This window comes from Anarhichas minor, unplaced genomic scaffold (genome assembly GCF_050575085.1).
Source record: "Anarhichas minor isolate MPS153535 unplaced genomic scaffold, ASM5057508v1 ptg000028l, whole genome shotgun sequence".
Classification (NCBI taxonomy): Eukaryota; Metazoa; Chordata; class Actinopteri; order Perciformes; family Anarhichadidae; genus Anarhichas; species Anarhichas minor.
Window position 1 is genome coordinate 12,355,940 of NW_027466474.1, and position 12,984 is coordinate 12,368,923.

At 44.3% G+C, this 12,984-nt stretch overlaps 1 protein-coding gene across 1 annotated transcript in view; it reads right to left on the minus strand.

The window, feature by feature from the left end:
* n4bp3 (NEDD4 binding protein 3) overlaps positions 1–9,284 on the minus strand; it is a 22,760-nt gene extending 13,476 nt beyond the window's left edge. The window contains exon 1 of the mRNA XM_076103906.1: positions 8,101–9,284. The gene's annotated coding sequence lies outside the window, so the exon portion shown is untranslated. The remainder of the gene's footprint in view (positions 1–8,100) is intronic.
* Between the last annotated feature and the right edge of the window lie 3,700 nt (positions 9,285–12,984).

The window sequence follows — 12,984 nt, forward strand, 5'->3', positions numbered from 1 at the left end:
CTTCTTATTAAATTCATTAGAGCGAGGAGGATAGTGGGAGATGTGAGCAGAGGCTCTTTTCTCTCTGTGGCTCCTTTGTTTCCTGGAGCGGTTCATGTAGGAGTCACCACCGTTCTGTGATTACAGAGATAGAAATCGAGTGGTTCCCACATCGACCCACACCTGAACCAATTCCACTTAGCAGCTGCGGTGAGCGTGCGTGCATCCATCCAAACACCCCCAGTGGTAGACCACACACGCAGCGCAAACACAAAGAGGGAAACGTGTGGACTGCAGCTGAGAAATTGATTGGGATTCAGAGGAATACACAGATATGGATTGACTCACAGTATGACTGCTTTAAATGTTAATTCTTTCATATTTAAGCCTTAAATAAGCCGCATAGATAAAAAGTTTTACAGATCACATCCCAGCACACTTTTTCTTTGATCTCATCTGCACTGTAACACCAGAGGAAGAGCGGAGCAGCCTGCGTGTCAGGTAGTAAACACTGATGCTGACGCATGCTGATGCCAAGTCAGAGGATCAGCACTTTTTCCTCCTGTGGAGTTTCTCTGTAAATAAAGTGAGTGTTTGTTGTGTGTTAGTGGTGAGAAGCAGCAGAGTGGGCACGACGGAAAATCAGCTTGTTCAGCCGGCACAGGTCAGAGCTTTACTGTTAACAATGACAGCAAAGCAACAAGAAACAACAGTTACACGTCGTCATGAGGAGAATGTCACCTTGTGCCGCTTTGCCTCCAGCTACACAAGTCAATAGGAACATCTTGTTACCCAGCTTGGGTACAACATTGAGCCACGAATTGTCCTCAGGGGGAATTCCAGGAACAGAAATAGACCATCAGAACGACAATCACCAAAAAAACCCAACAAGAACTTAATGAAAAGAGTTTTATTTTCAGGAAATCATGCTACACAGCTCAGTGGAGCAGATAATCATATATACTGTTCTTTGAACACCATGTGGCTCCATTTTTGGGACATACAATAATTAACAGTTAATTAGCATATTGGTTCTGTGCTGCTGGAAGTGAATGGGGAGAATGAGGCTCAGTGTGACGTAATTCGCCCAGGAGAAAATATCTAGTTAAAAATTAGTTAATTCCAATTCAACCCTGTGGGATGAGTAATTAACAATCAGGCTGCTTTCCTCTTCTCTCTGCAGCTCAAGCTGTTCTTTTGACAATGCAGCCTTAAATCACAGTGAGTTCAGAGCGCGTTGAGCCGGCTGCCATGTAAATAAGTCAAACTTTCGCAGCAGCAAGCTCAGGAATGTATAAAATATACACACACACACACACACACACACACACACACACACACACACACACACACACACACACACACACACACACACACACACACACACACACACACACACACACACACACACACACACACACACACACACACACACACACACACACACACACACAGGTGAGCCGAGTTTTTGCTTTGATCTGAAGCCCAGTATGACACAGTAGACTGTAGAGTTCAGGTACTTTCAGTATCATAAGACCTTTTCTAAGTAAATAAAAATCCCAAATAACAGAGATAAAAAAGTCACTTATTTACCTGTCTGTTTGTCCACCTGAAGCTTCACTTCTCTGCTCCTGATCCCATGCTCACTCTATTTCTCTCTCTTTCTGTCTCATGCCCGCGCTGCTGATTATCACACCATGATTATGACTTCCTGTTTCTCAGTCTGTGATGCTGGTTGGGAGGTGTGCGGATGGGAGGGAGCTGCCCGGTCGTAACAGCTGACCTGCAGGCCAGGACAAGATGACTTTGCACTGATCTAAATAGAAGACTACGTTGATCTTAAGCTGTCTGAAAGAGGGAGAAATATTTAGGTCGACCTCTGCAGCAGCTATACGCCAGTTTCGACTCCCCTGAGAGAACCTGGTACTTTCCTGCCCACTCTACACACCCTATCCCTTTTCCTCCTCTTCCCCTCCTCACCTGCTCATCTCTTTGTGCTCTTTCAGCCCTCTCAGGGGCCGGCGTGGTTGGACTTGTTCTCCCAGTTACACAAACAAAAGCCCCGCATGTGAACCAGCTTTGAGGCGGTCAATCCAGAGCCTGCATTGACATACGAGAGCCAGCTTCACTGGACAAATACCAATAATACAATCTGCCTTGTTTGCTCACGAATAATAAGACAATAATGAGGGATCAGACTTAGGTCAAAAGGCAGACAGCAGGAACACAGAGAAAGAGGGATGAGGGTTGGAAAAAAATGAGAGTGCAGATGAGGAAGGAATGGAAAATGAGAACATGTGGGGGTTGTCTCAGCGTGGACCGTCTGGACAATAGTCTGAGTGTAAGTCCCCCTTCTTGAGGCTGGGTTAGTGGATGGGTTCTGCAACGTATCAAGTTACATAACTCAAACTGGAGCCGCTTGCATCTGAGGGGTGGAGAAAAGAGAGGACATTGTTCTCTGCTCCTTAGCCGGGAGAGAGTGACTCCTTTCTTCGCCATGCGATGTAGGCCGCCGAGCTGAGGGGAGTGAAGGAGGTATCTGGACTTCTTAAAGCTGGCACCGATAGGTGGGCACACAGGAATCCCAGCTAATAAAGCACCTTGCCAACCAGAGATGCACAATGTAGCGATTGGCACGCTATTAGAGGCATTCCAGAGCAAGAATGCAATGTTTTGAGGGGCCCCGCCGAGTGCAATTTGAAGAAAATCAGCTGAAAAATGAAAGGACGGGATAACCCCATCAAAGCTAGGCAGATCAGTCCAACACTTGAGCAGGTGCCGCTTACGGTACCCCTGTCATTACCTTTGGGCCCCGCAGGCATATCCAGTCTGAGATTCCACAGATTTTCAGTTGCAAGTCGGGATGGAAAAATGGCAGCAGCAGGAGGAAGGACAGAGCAAAGATAGAACAGGAATGTGGAGATGCATGGATGGAAATGTGAGGCAGAAAACAACAGAGAGGGACGAGTCAGGGCCTGCTTACAGATACTGTACCTGTCTGACCAGACAACTACACAAGACAACAACCCAAGCTGGACTCATTTCCTCTGCCTAAGCTCTTCTGGACAATAACATTACAGGAAGCAGCTATGGGAGGCATGCTGGATGTCTGGCTCTTAGAAATGAATCAAGAAATGACATTATCTTGAGCTCGGTGTGTCAGTTCTTTTAGAAAAAACACGATATGACATTTTGAAAATCTGCCAGTAAGGATTTAGAAGAAGATAGCGGGAGTATATAATTGTGCATGGACAGATTTCACATGAACAAATAAAGTTAAAGGAGTAGTTTGACATTTTGGAAAATGTGCTTTTTAGTTTGCCTGTAAGAGTTAGATGAAAACACTTATGACAGTAAATCCGAAGCATATATTTAGCTTAGCTTGGGTTAGCTTAGCGCAAGGACTGGAAACATCAGGAAACAGCTAAACTCTAGTCTGTGGGTAAAAAAATCCACTTAACAGCAACTCTGAAGCTAATTAGTTAACATGCTTATTTAATTCGTACCAAATCCGAAGTTAAAAACAACAAGACAGATGTTGTCATCTTCGAACACTGCCTGATATCTGTTTCCACCTGTTTCCAGTCTTTGCGCTAAGCTAAGCTAAGCTAACCAACGGCTGGCTGTATATTCATACGTAACGAACAAATACAAGTGGTATATTGATCTTCTAACCTAGCTCTCAGCAAGAAAATGAAGACGTGTATTTTCCAAAATGTCAAACTAATTCCTTAAAAAAACAAGACAAGGTACAAGGTCAGTGCCAGCGAGTCCACTTTACTGCCAGTGTGACCTGAGTGAGACATGCGCCGGTCACGGCAACTAAATGTAACCTTTAAATCCACCGTATTGATTTCCTGTAAAAGAACAGGATGTGACAGCAAACTGAAATGCTGTTAGAGAGAACAGAGCTGCGGCCGCCTCGACGACTGGTACTCGCTGATATAAATAAACAACAATGCCCACTTGCAGAGGAGGGCTTCGACTCGTGGCCTTGTGTTCTGCAATGCTACAACTCTTCAGACTAAATCAAAGAGACAAGGGCCAAGTACTCCGCGTGCACACAATTCATCCCAACACACACAAACACAGCGTAGCTATTACTGCTGCTGATATCTATAGAAGGCAGGTGAGTGCATGCGCTCCTCTCTGGGAGATAAGCCGGATCAATAAAAACATGAGGAAACGTTGAGGCTGGGCTGACTCACGGGGAAAAGAGGCTACATCGTTAACAAGACAATAGTCCCAGAATGTGAAGCCGCCAGAGTTAGCGGCTATTTCCGTCTGAATTGGTGACATTTAGAAAACAAAGGTCACAGCATGTGGTCCGTCCACCCTCCTACACTCGCAGACCTCTCCCCTCTGAAGGTCAGGGGGTCCCGCTTGTCCCATGAGGATAACACTATTGTTCAGCAGTCAGGTGACAGGTCAACCAACCACGCAGACAGTAATAACCCAGGAAATACTGGACACAGTACACTTATGTGATTAAACGTGAAATCATGCCAGGTTTATCTGGCAGCAGAAGAGATTTTGATGGAGGCCACTTTGCTAGCTCCTCTTTGTGCCAAATGCAGCAATGCAAAGTCACGCTGAACTTATTTATCATAAGTCTGTGATGTTGCGGGTTTTCCTTGAGTGTTGTGAAAAGTATTCAAAAGTTACTTGTTTTCTGGCAGACCGTGTGGCTTCATCTATAACCTTCTTCTAAAAATGAATAGAGAAATCACAGGTATGGCTACACGATCACAATGGTCATCTAATTCGCGTAGCAGACAGCAGGTATGATGTTTGCGGAAAGTGAATGGAGGCTGTGTATTTAAAGTGTCTGGAGAAATATGTGATCCCTTTGGAGTAGACAATGAAAGTAGAGAAGATGTATCTACATCAGACATCCCAGTTTGTTGCCAAAGTAAAACTCCCACGTTGGCTGAGACGCCTGCACGCTGTCCCCTATGCGTCTGTGATGTTTGCATTCCAGGTGTTATCTTCGGATCGTATGTAGACTTGGTTTTCCTGCCTTAACATGCCTTACCTTCTGCTTCTTAAGACAGGGACACCGATAGGACTTGACATTGACAACTATGACCCACGGGTGTTAAAAGTACTCCACAAAATGTATGCTTAGGTGCTTGTAGATGTCATTTTATTTGGACCCTTAGGGAACAAGGGAACAAGCTGTAAACACCAACACTGAGATATTATCACCATATTATTGCAAACTTGTTATCAAACAGTTCAATAGTGACTCTCCTTTTGGCTCTGGTTTGGTCTCCTCCAACCCTTGAGGGAAATAAATGCTGCACTATGTTCACTAGTCTCTAACTTGGTCTGCCATTGGGAGCTGGGCCGGTACCATACACTGGGTGTTTAGAGTATTTTGATGAAAACGCTGCCTGACAAAACCAAAACCTGAAAGCTGAAAGATGCTGAAAAGCTCCGCAGAGCTGAAGAGAACTGCAGAGCTCGGTGATGACTCTTCGTCATTACAAGCATAGTGAACTGAGCAATCCTCCAGCTTTAATGTGTCTCAAGGAGAAGTAGTTTAATTGAATTTATTAATTATAATCTAGTTTAAAATCTGTCAAGAGGAAAAGTCAGGAATGGCAACATACTTTGAAAGATCAATCTCAAGCTAAGGAAACACCTGTCACTTGGGGATAATGATTAACTTGGGTGTGTTCTCTGTATTGGCACTTGGAAAATAATTTAAGCCTGTGAGCCCTACGACTTGACCCCGCCGGAATTTGTGCAAAATAAATCAATGTTTTACTGAGGACTCGCACAAGACTGAGGATAACCGCATGTTTGACCGGTTAGTTCATGTGGTTAAACAACTGATTATGTAGTGCAGAATTACATAGGAGATACATTTTCAGGCAGTCACTTTCGATGGACACTTTCTTTTTGATTTTTCTAACAAGCAATGTCATGCGAACTATTACCATTTACTGTGTTAGCTTTGAGCTAAACCGCCTTACAACAGTGGGCCTGCACACAGTAAATCTTAACCCAGTCAGGTTGTAATTGCAGCGACAGACGGCCCAGAGAGAGGATCAGGCAGAGGGATGACCGAGGAGTGAAAGCTCGAAGAGTAAGACCACGACACTTTCTCCTCAGCGTGATCAGGCATGGTCTTTTTTCTATAAAGAGTCCATGAGCTGAGTGCACACAGGAGGGAGAGAATAGGATGATAGGACGAGCCCCAGATTAGCAGCAAACAGAGAGGAAATGGGGAGAAAGTAGAGGATAATCTGAGGAAACTGAGATGAAGAGTAGACACATACCGATGTAGGAGAAGAAGGGCTGATTAGTGTTTGATTAGCTGGCTGGCCTCAGGGGGAAACCTCTACCAACACTGTGCCATTATGACTGAGCTCTCCTCGCTCCACCATCTGCTAGACTGTCGTATGCATGACTGACCTGCTATGCACTTACACGCTACACGGAGGGGAAAAGCCTTACAGTGTATTGTGCTGGAGTTCACAGTGGTGATGTTGGATTTGTTGGATTTAGTTGCATTTTTATTCAAGATTTACAGCAGGACTAACATTGTACTGTGGGAATACGGAGGCGTGGAGTTTGTTCAAACTTCCTGAACAAGAAGCAAATGGTCAGCAGACATCTGACCGATCAGCAGAATTAGTGTTTCATCAGCTGCCAGTGTTTTAAGGAGACACACACACACACACACTCAGGGGAGTGTCAACCCCCTGGGAGCTAAAACAGCTGAACGAAGACATCACATCAGCTGTCTGGCTGATTCTGCAGAGAGAAGAGCAGCCAGGAGACAGACTGCGGCAATAGATTGTCGTGAGAAATCTCCCAATGAGCTTTCAGCTAACAGATGGGTTTTGTGATACTGACAAAATCCAGCATCATGATACTTTTGATCAAATACTTCCATGGCGATAATGTGGCAATAATCAGTGTCACATATTTGAAAGGATTTTAAATTGTATTCTCTTAATGTCTTAAAGATGATCACAAGATTTTGAAGTGACAAAAATGCAACCAAGTCGTCATCTTGCAGTCAATCCTGTCCTCACACAATTCTAGCCAACACTGCACTATTTTTTGGTTTCTTTTCCAGTTGACGGTAAAGGAGAGCTGCTTGCAAAACCTCATCACTCAGTCACCTCTGTGTCACAAAGAAGTGGGCCTGATGAGATGCAGAAATGCAGTTTTGTGCGGTGACTGGAACCCTAAACAGTACTTAAGCTGTCAGTGATCCGTCATACACTTCACACCACCATTATATCACCCCGCTATCACAAGTTTGCCTTCTATAGTCCATTCCTAAATTACAGGAATGGTTACCACGCAGTGTCCAACAACAGCTCGCACATCTATTGTCAGACCTGCTCCTTCACTTGCATCAGCACGCACACCCACAACCACCACAACCACCACACTCAAAGGACTCTTCCTGCATCGCTCCATGAGTCCTCAGGTCAGAGGTCACCTGTGGCCTCTGGTCTCCACGACAACAGCCTGGCTGTCCCCAAGACTGAGCTGGTGTCTACCCCTCCACCCACCCACCCACCCACCCACACACCCACACACACACACACACACACACACACACACACACACACACACACACACACACACACACACACACACACACACACAGCTTTTGTCCCCAAACTCCTGTGCATTAAAAGAGACCCTGGAGTGTGAGCTTCCACCGAAACATTTACAGCCACACAGGCCAAACACTATTGAATACACTGCAGTGGAGACCACCATAGCTGCAAAGTGACAGGAAATAATAGGCACAAAAAAAATACATTGTTTATCCATCAGTATCCATCTCTCTCTCTCTCTCTCTCTCACACATGGCCAGTTGCCAGGTCAACAGTGAAAACGAATTGTAAGGCTAATTGTCAGGATTAACCCTGATTAAGAGACTACAACTCTAATCCAGTTGAGTGATTACTTTACAGACTTTAAGCAACACATTGAAGCATTTCTAGTCGATAGAAAGTTTTGAACATGCCATCATCATGGACCACAACGAGCATGCCCCTAATACTGACACCGATCCTCGGGCTGCAGAGCTGCATGATGTGCACGGAGGGAGCGGATCACGAAAAGATTAGAAAAATTGGCGCTCACCATATTCTGCACGCAGGACATCTCTTGGACCAGCGCTGGTACTCTGCTGCAGTTTGGTCTCTCGCTGTGTTATATAATGAAGCAGACAGCGTTTACGTGGCTCCGCAGGATATTCTCCTGAACTTGGTGCGGAACGCAGCAGACAGTGATCAGCCTGCTGGCAGCGTGAAGAGCAGAGTCGGACTGTCTCTTTTCCCTCTCGGAGGTTTGAACAGAGTGCGAGGAGACACGAGAGGCAGGGAAACATGTGCCTGTCCCCCGGTGACTGGGTTGACACACTTCGAGTTGTGAAGGGGGACAGCGCCACCTGTCCGCGTACGTTTTGATAGTTTGTTTTCGTTTATTCGAAAAATCGAAAATAGAGAAATATCATGTTTTTTTTTTTCCCGTTTTTGTTGTCTGAATCCAAAAATGATAATACCAGAGAACCAAACTCAAATAACGAGCCGATTTAGTTTTTTTGCAAATCCCTCTTTTGTTTTTTTCTTTTGAAGAGACGCAAAGCAAGACAGTAGTACGGAAGTAAGAATAGGTCAAAATAAAAGCCAAGGCAATAGAATGAGCGCATGCAAGACAGGTGTTAGTCCATGATGCAAGCGCATACCAGGGTAACGTTAGGAGCAGTGGCGGCTGGTCAATAGAGGGCCATGGGGCCTGGCCCCACCTTGAGCCACACAAAAATAAAAAATAAATAAAAATAATAATAATAATAAATTATACAAATTGTCAATATTTGTGTTTTTGCACGACACGTCTCAGGACGCGCAGCTAGGGGGGCCAAATTGTTTTGGCACAAAAGAGGCGGGTCTATGAAGCAGTTTAGCCAATTGCTAATTAAAGATATAAATGAGTGACATACAATTTAGCCAATCAGCGTCCTCAAATAGATTCAGCTGCGCGTTCTCGTCAGGGCTAGTCTCGAGAAGCGCCATTTTAACGACATGACAATGCCGAGTGCGAGCATGGAGAGTTGTTCCCACAACACAGTGTGAAGTTCCCCGATTCAGCGCTTGAAACCACAGTGGAGGCATACCCCATGTTGAACCAGGCCAAGCTCAAAACAGAGCTGTCCCTCATCTATGAGAACAGTGAGTTCAACGCTTGCAGTGGTGCAGTACCTCTGTACCAGTTTTTCATGGAGAACAACCTTCAGAGCACCTTCACAGAGACTGTCGGTCTTCTCAGGATCCTCATCACCACAGCTGAATCCGAGAGGTGTTTCTCTACTTTGAAGAGGATCAAGACCTTCCTGAGGAACACTATGTGTATATGTGTATGTATGTGTATATATATATATATATGTATGTGTGTGTGTTTAAGTGTTATTTCCTGCTTTATTTTCATGTTGGAATAAAAGTCAAATATCTAACTGCAAAGTAGCAATGCGTGTTTGATACCTTTTTTTTGTGTATTAAATCATACTGGGATGTTTGCTGAAATTGATTGGATGTGGCACAGCCCTACCAAGAAACTTTTCCACCAGCCACCACTGGTTAGGAGAAAAATAAATACATATAAATAAATAAACGTGGGCTGATGGGACTATGTTAACAATTAATCTGCATTGTTTGATGCAATACAGTTCGTAATATAGTTTAATCAAAGTAATTTGATGTGTGCAGAGTTGTTGCTGTTGGCACTGATATTTAAGTTTCCACCGTATTGTGCTGTTGCTTGAGTGAACGCAGAGTACAGACTATAAAAGTAGACGAAGAGTAAAATGTTTTACCATTTCTACCACTAGATGGCAGTATAAGTGTATTTAAACCATGGATTTAGTTATATTTACCTGTGTCTTTTTGAATTATCTCGGAGGTTATTGATACAGATGTATTTAATGCAGGTTATTTCATCTGATATTTGATGTTACATTTGCAACCTAGTTGTATACATCATGTCTTTTTATGTCATGGAAGTGTGAGCATGTCTAGTTCATGAAGCAATAAATAATGACAATTGAACAAAAAAAGAGACGTTTGGGTCATTCTTACTAAACACTAAGCATCATTTACCTACCTCATTGATTTAATTGTCACTCTTAAATCCTGACTTTAATGGTTGAACAGAAGAGGTCAAAGGACCAAGATGAGAAGATATAATGTTGGTCAAATGCTGTGGTCCAAATAAAATGACTTCAGTTGAATTGCCATTGAGATACAGAAAGTTTGACTCTGGAATATTCTAAATGTTTTCCTAATCCTTGGGACAGGAGCAAACACTTCTTGTCTTGTGAGTGACCCCTCAGATTGATCTCTGAAGCTGTAGGCGGATGCAGACTACCAGATTTGTTACTATTTTGATAAATAGCTCTCTGACTGATTATAGAATCATAAGTAGGTCAAATGTGTCATTCACATGTACATTTGTTTTGCTCCCTCAAACCGTTCCCAAGCGTCTATTTTTTTTGTTTAGTTAAGTTTACTGCTAAATAACCGCAGCTTCATCGCCGCAGCGCGCAGGTTGTTGTTGCTTGTGAAGTCAGCAATTGTACTGTTTAAAAAGATAGAGGATAATATCCAACCCACTTCTTATTTACCCGAATACACAGCACACAGTGGATCAATACAAATATGTTGATGCATTTAGTTACGCCAACCTATGCGCACTTGTGAAAAGCATTCAAACTTTATTGTTTTATATCCTGTCAATTCTTTGGCACAATATTAAAAATACATAAGAGTATAAAGATGTGCAGTATCATCACACTCATGGCCAGACACTGTTCTTACATATTGACCTCAAAACCTCTGAAGTCTGCTGCTCGTCCTTACCCTGTTCTCCTGATCAAATACCTCAGTGACCGGTTCCTGTGTAGCAGTGGTCGACTACAGTCCAGTGGGCCCGGAGGAACTTCAGCTGAGTCAAGGAGACATTGTGGAGATCCAGGGTCTACTAGTCCGAGGCCTGGATGTGTTCATAGCAACGCACTCTTATTGGTGTCTTCTGTGGTTGGTTTGGGTCAGTGGTTGAGTGTCGTTCGCCCCATTGGGATGCCCAAGGGTCGGGCGTAACACTAACCTTATCCTTAACGATAGAAGAAATCGTTGAAACCTTTATCTGACAATAATAATAATAGTAATCAGAGAAAGAGGGAAGCAGGTTGGCTTTGTCACAACCAGGCCGTGCCTCCGGTTTTCCCTTGCGTTTCCCAGTGTTTCCCTCTTCCCCTGTGTCTCTGTGTGGGCGTGGCTCCTACCTGGTCTCCTCCCGGCTCCCTCCTGATTACGGCTCATTCACCTCACCTGTTCAGTCTGCTCAGCTGCCTTCCATCTTCTCATCAACTCAGCAGTATATCTACCCTGGCTTTCCATCCACTCATGGCCTTGTTGCAATGTGGTAGTTGGTCGTGCGTGGCCGTTAATTGTGAGTTCTGAGTTTATTCCTCGTGTTATTGCTTGCCTGTACTTGCCCAGTCTCTCTGGGCCTCCAGGATCATCCTCTCCGGTTCCCCAGCCCGCCTGTCTCGCCAGCTCATTCCCCAACCTGCCCTGCCTCGCTCGGCTCAGTCATCCACCATCGCCCTCTTACTCTCGGCCTCCGCTGCTCCATCTCAACTTCTTCACCCATTATCCCTGCCATAAACCTTTCACTTTAATTTACTCCCCTAGTCTTTGTCTGCGATTGGGTCCAAACCTACAGAACGTCAAAGGCTTCTTGCCATTTTATTTTGTATTTATTTGTAATGCCATGGTGTTTTTTGTAAGCAACTCAGATGGGCTGCTGTGGTGCTACAGGGACAATGCTGCTCGAGCTATGGTTTCACACATAACAGCCCTGTATAGCGTAAAGGATGACATCATTGACAGCAAGCCGATACATAGACCGCACAACCATCCACAAGAAGCTCACTGATTTTGAGTCACTTTAAATAGTTTCCAATAAGTAGCTCATGCATGTATCATGTTAGAGGGGACTACAGGTGATTTTATTTCCAATGCTTTCCACCTCAGAGCCAGAAAAGGGAGCAGTAGATTTGTTTGGACATAATTACTATGGCTTGAAAGCACCACAAGAGAGCGCTATCGGGTTGATTTTGGGCTTTGCTGTAAAAAGCCACCTCAATCGTTGTCGTTCCTCAGTTTAGCCAGAGGTGGGCAGTGAAAGACAATTCCTACAGCAGCCGCAGCCTGTGTTGCATCAGCTGCTGTAACCATTTATAACAGGTGAAAGGGGGGGGAGACAAAAGAGAATGATTTCTGTCATCTGACTAGCAATGGCAGCAATCCAAGGTGAGCACAAAGGAAAGTGTCGTCTCTGTCACATTTCAGGCTTGGGTTCACTTAAAGTCCAACAACGACGTCTAGATTTGTGCGGCAAGGTCCTTGTATGACACTGAAACAGGAGTGGATTTTATTTTCTCCTGACAGGATGTGTTTGAAATACAGACAATATCTAGTGATTTGGTCAGTATGGAGCTGCGTGAATTCAACCACATTTGTGAAAATGGCGTGTCGAATGTCTTGAACTACAGTAGGAGAATACAAACTAGCCTCCAATTTATGGAACTGGCACAGTGGAAAATGAAAGAGTGAGAGTTGAGGCAAGGCCAAACAAAGAGAGACTGTTAGGCATTAGGTCCTAAATCAATGTGCCAAATGAAGGAACGGTTTGCATACATGGCCTGCATGCTGAATAATGTTGCAAGGCTTCTTCCCTTCTCCCGCAGGCGTGAGTTCAAAACACGTCTGATTGTGCCAAAACAAGCATTGAACTGTTCTTCCTTTCTAAGTATTCCCGGGTTACTTTCAAAAGATCTTTAGGGACTAGGGCTTAACAAGTTTGCTGCTCTTCACTTCATTAAATGCTAATGTGGAAGTGAAGCTGGTTAATATCAACAGCAGAAACACACAAGGTTGAAAAATCGTATGTGGCCCAAAAACTTTC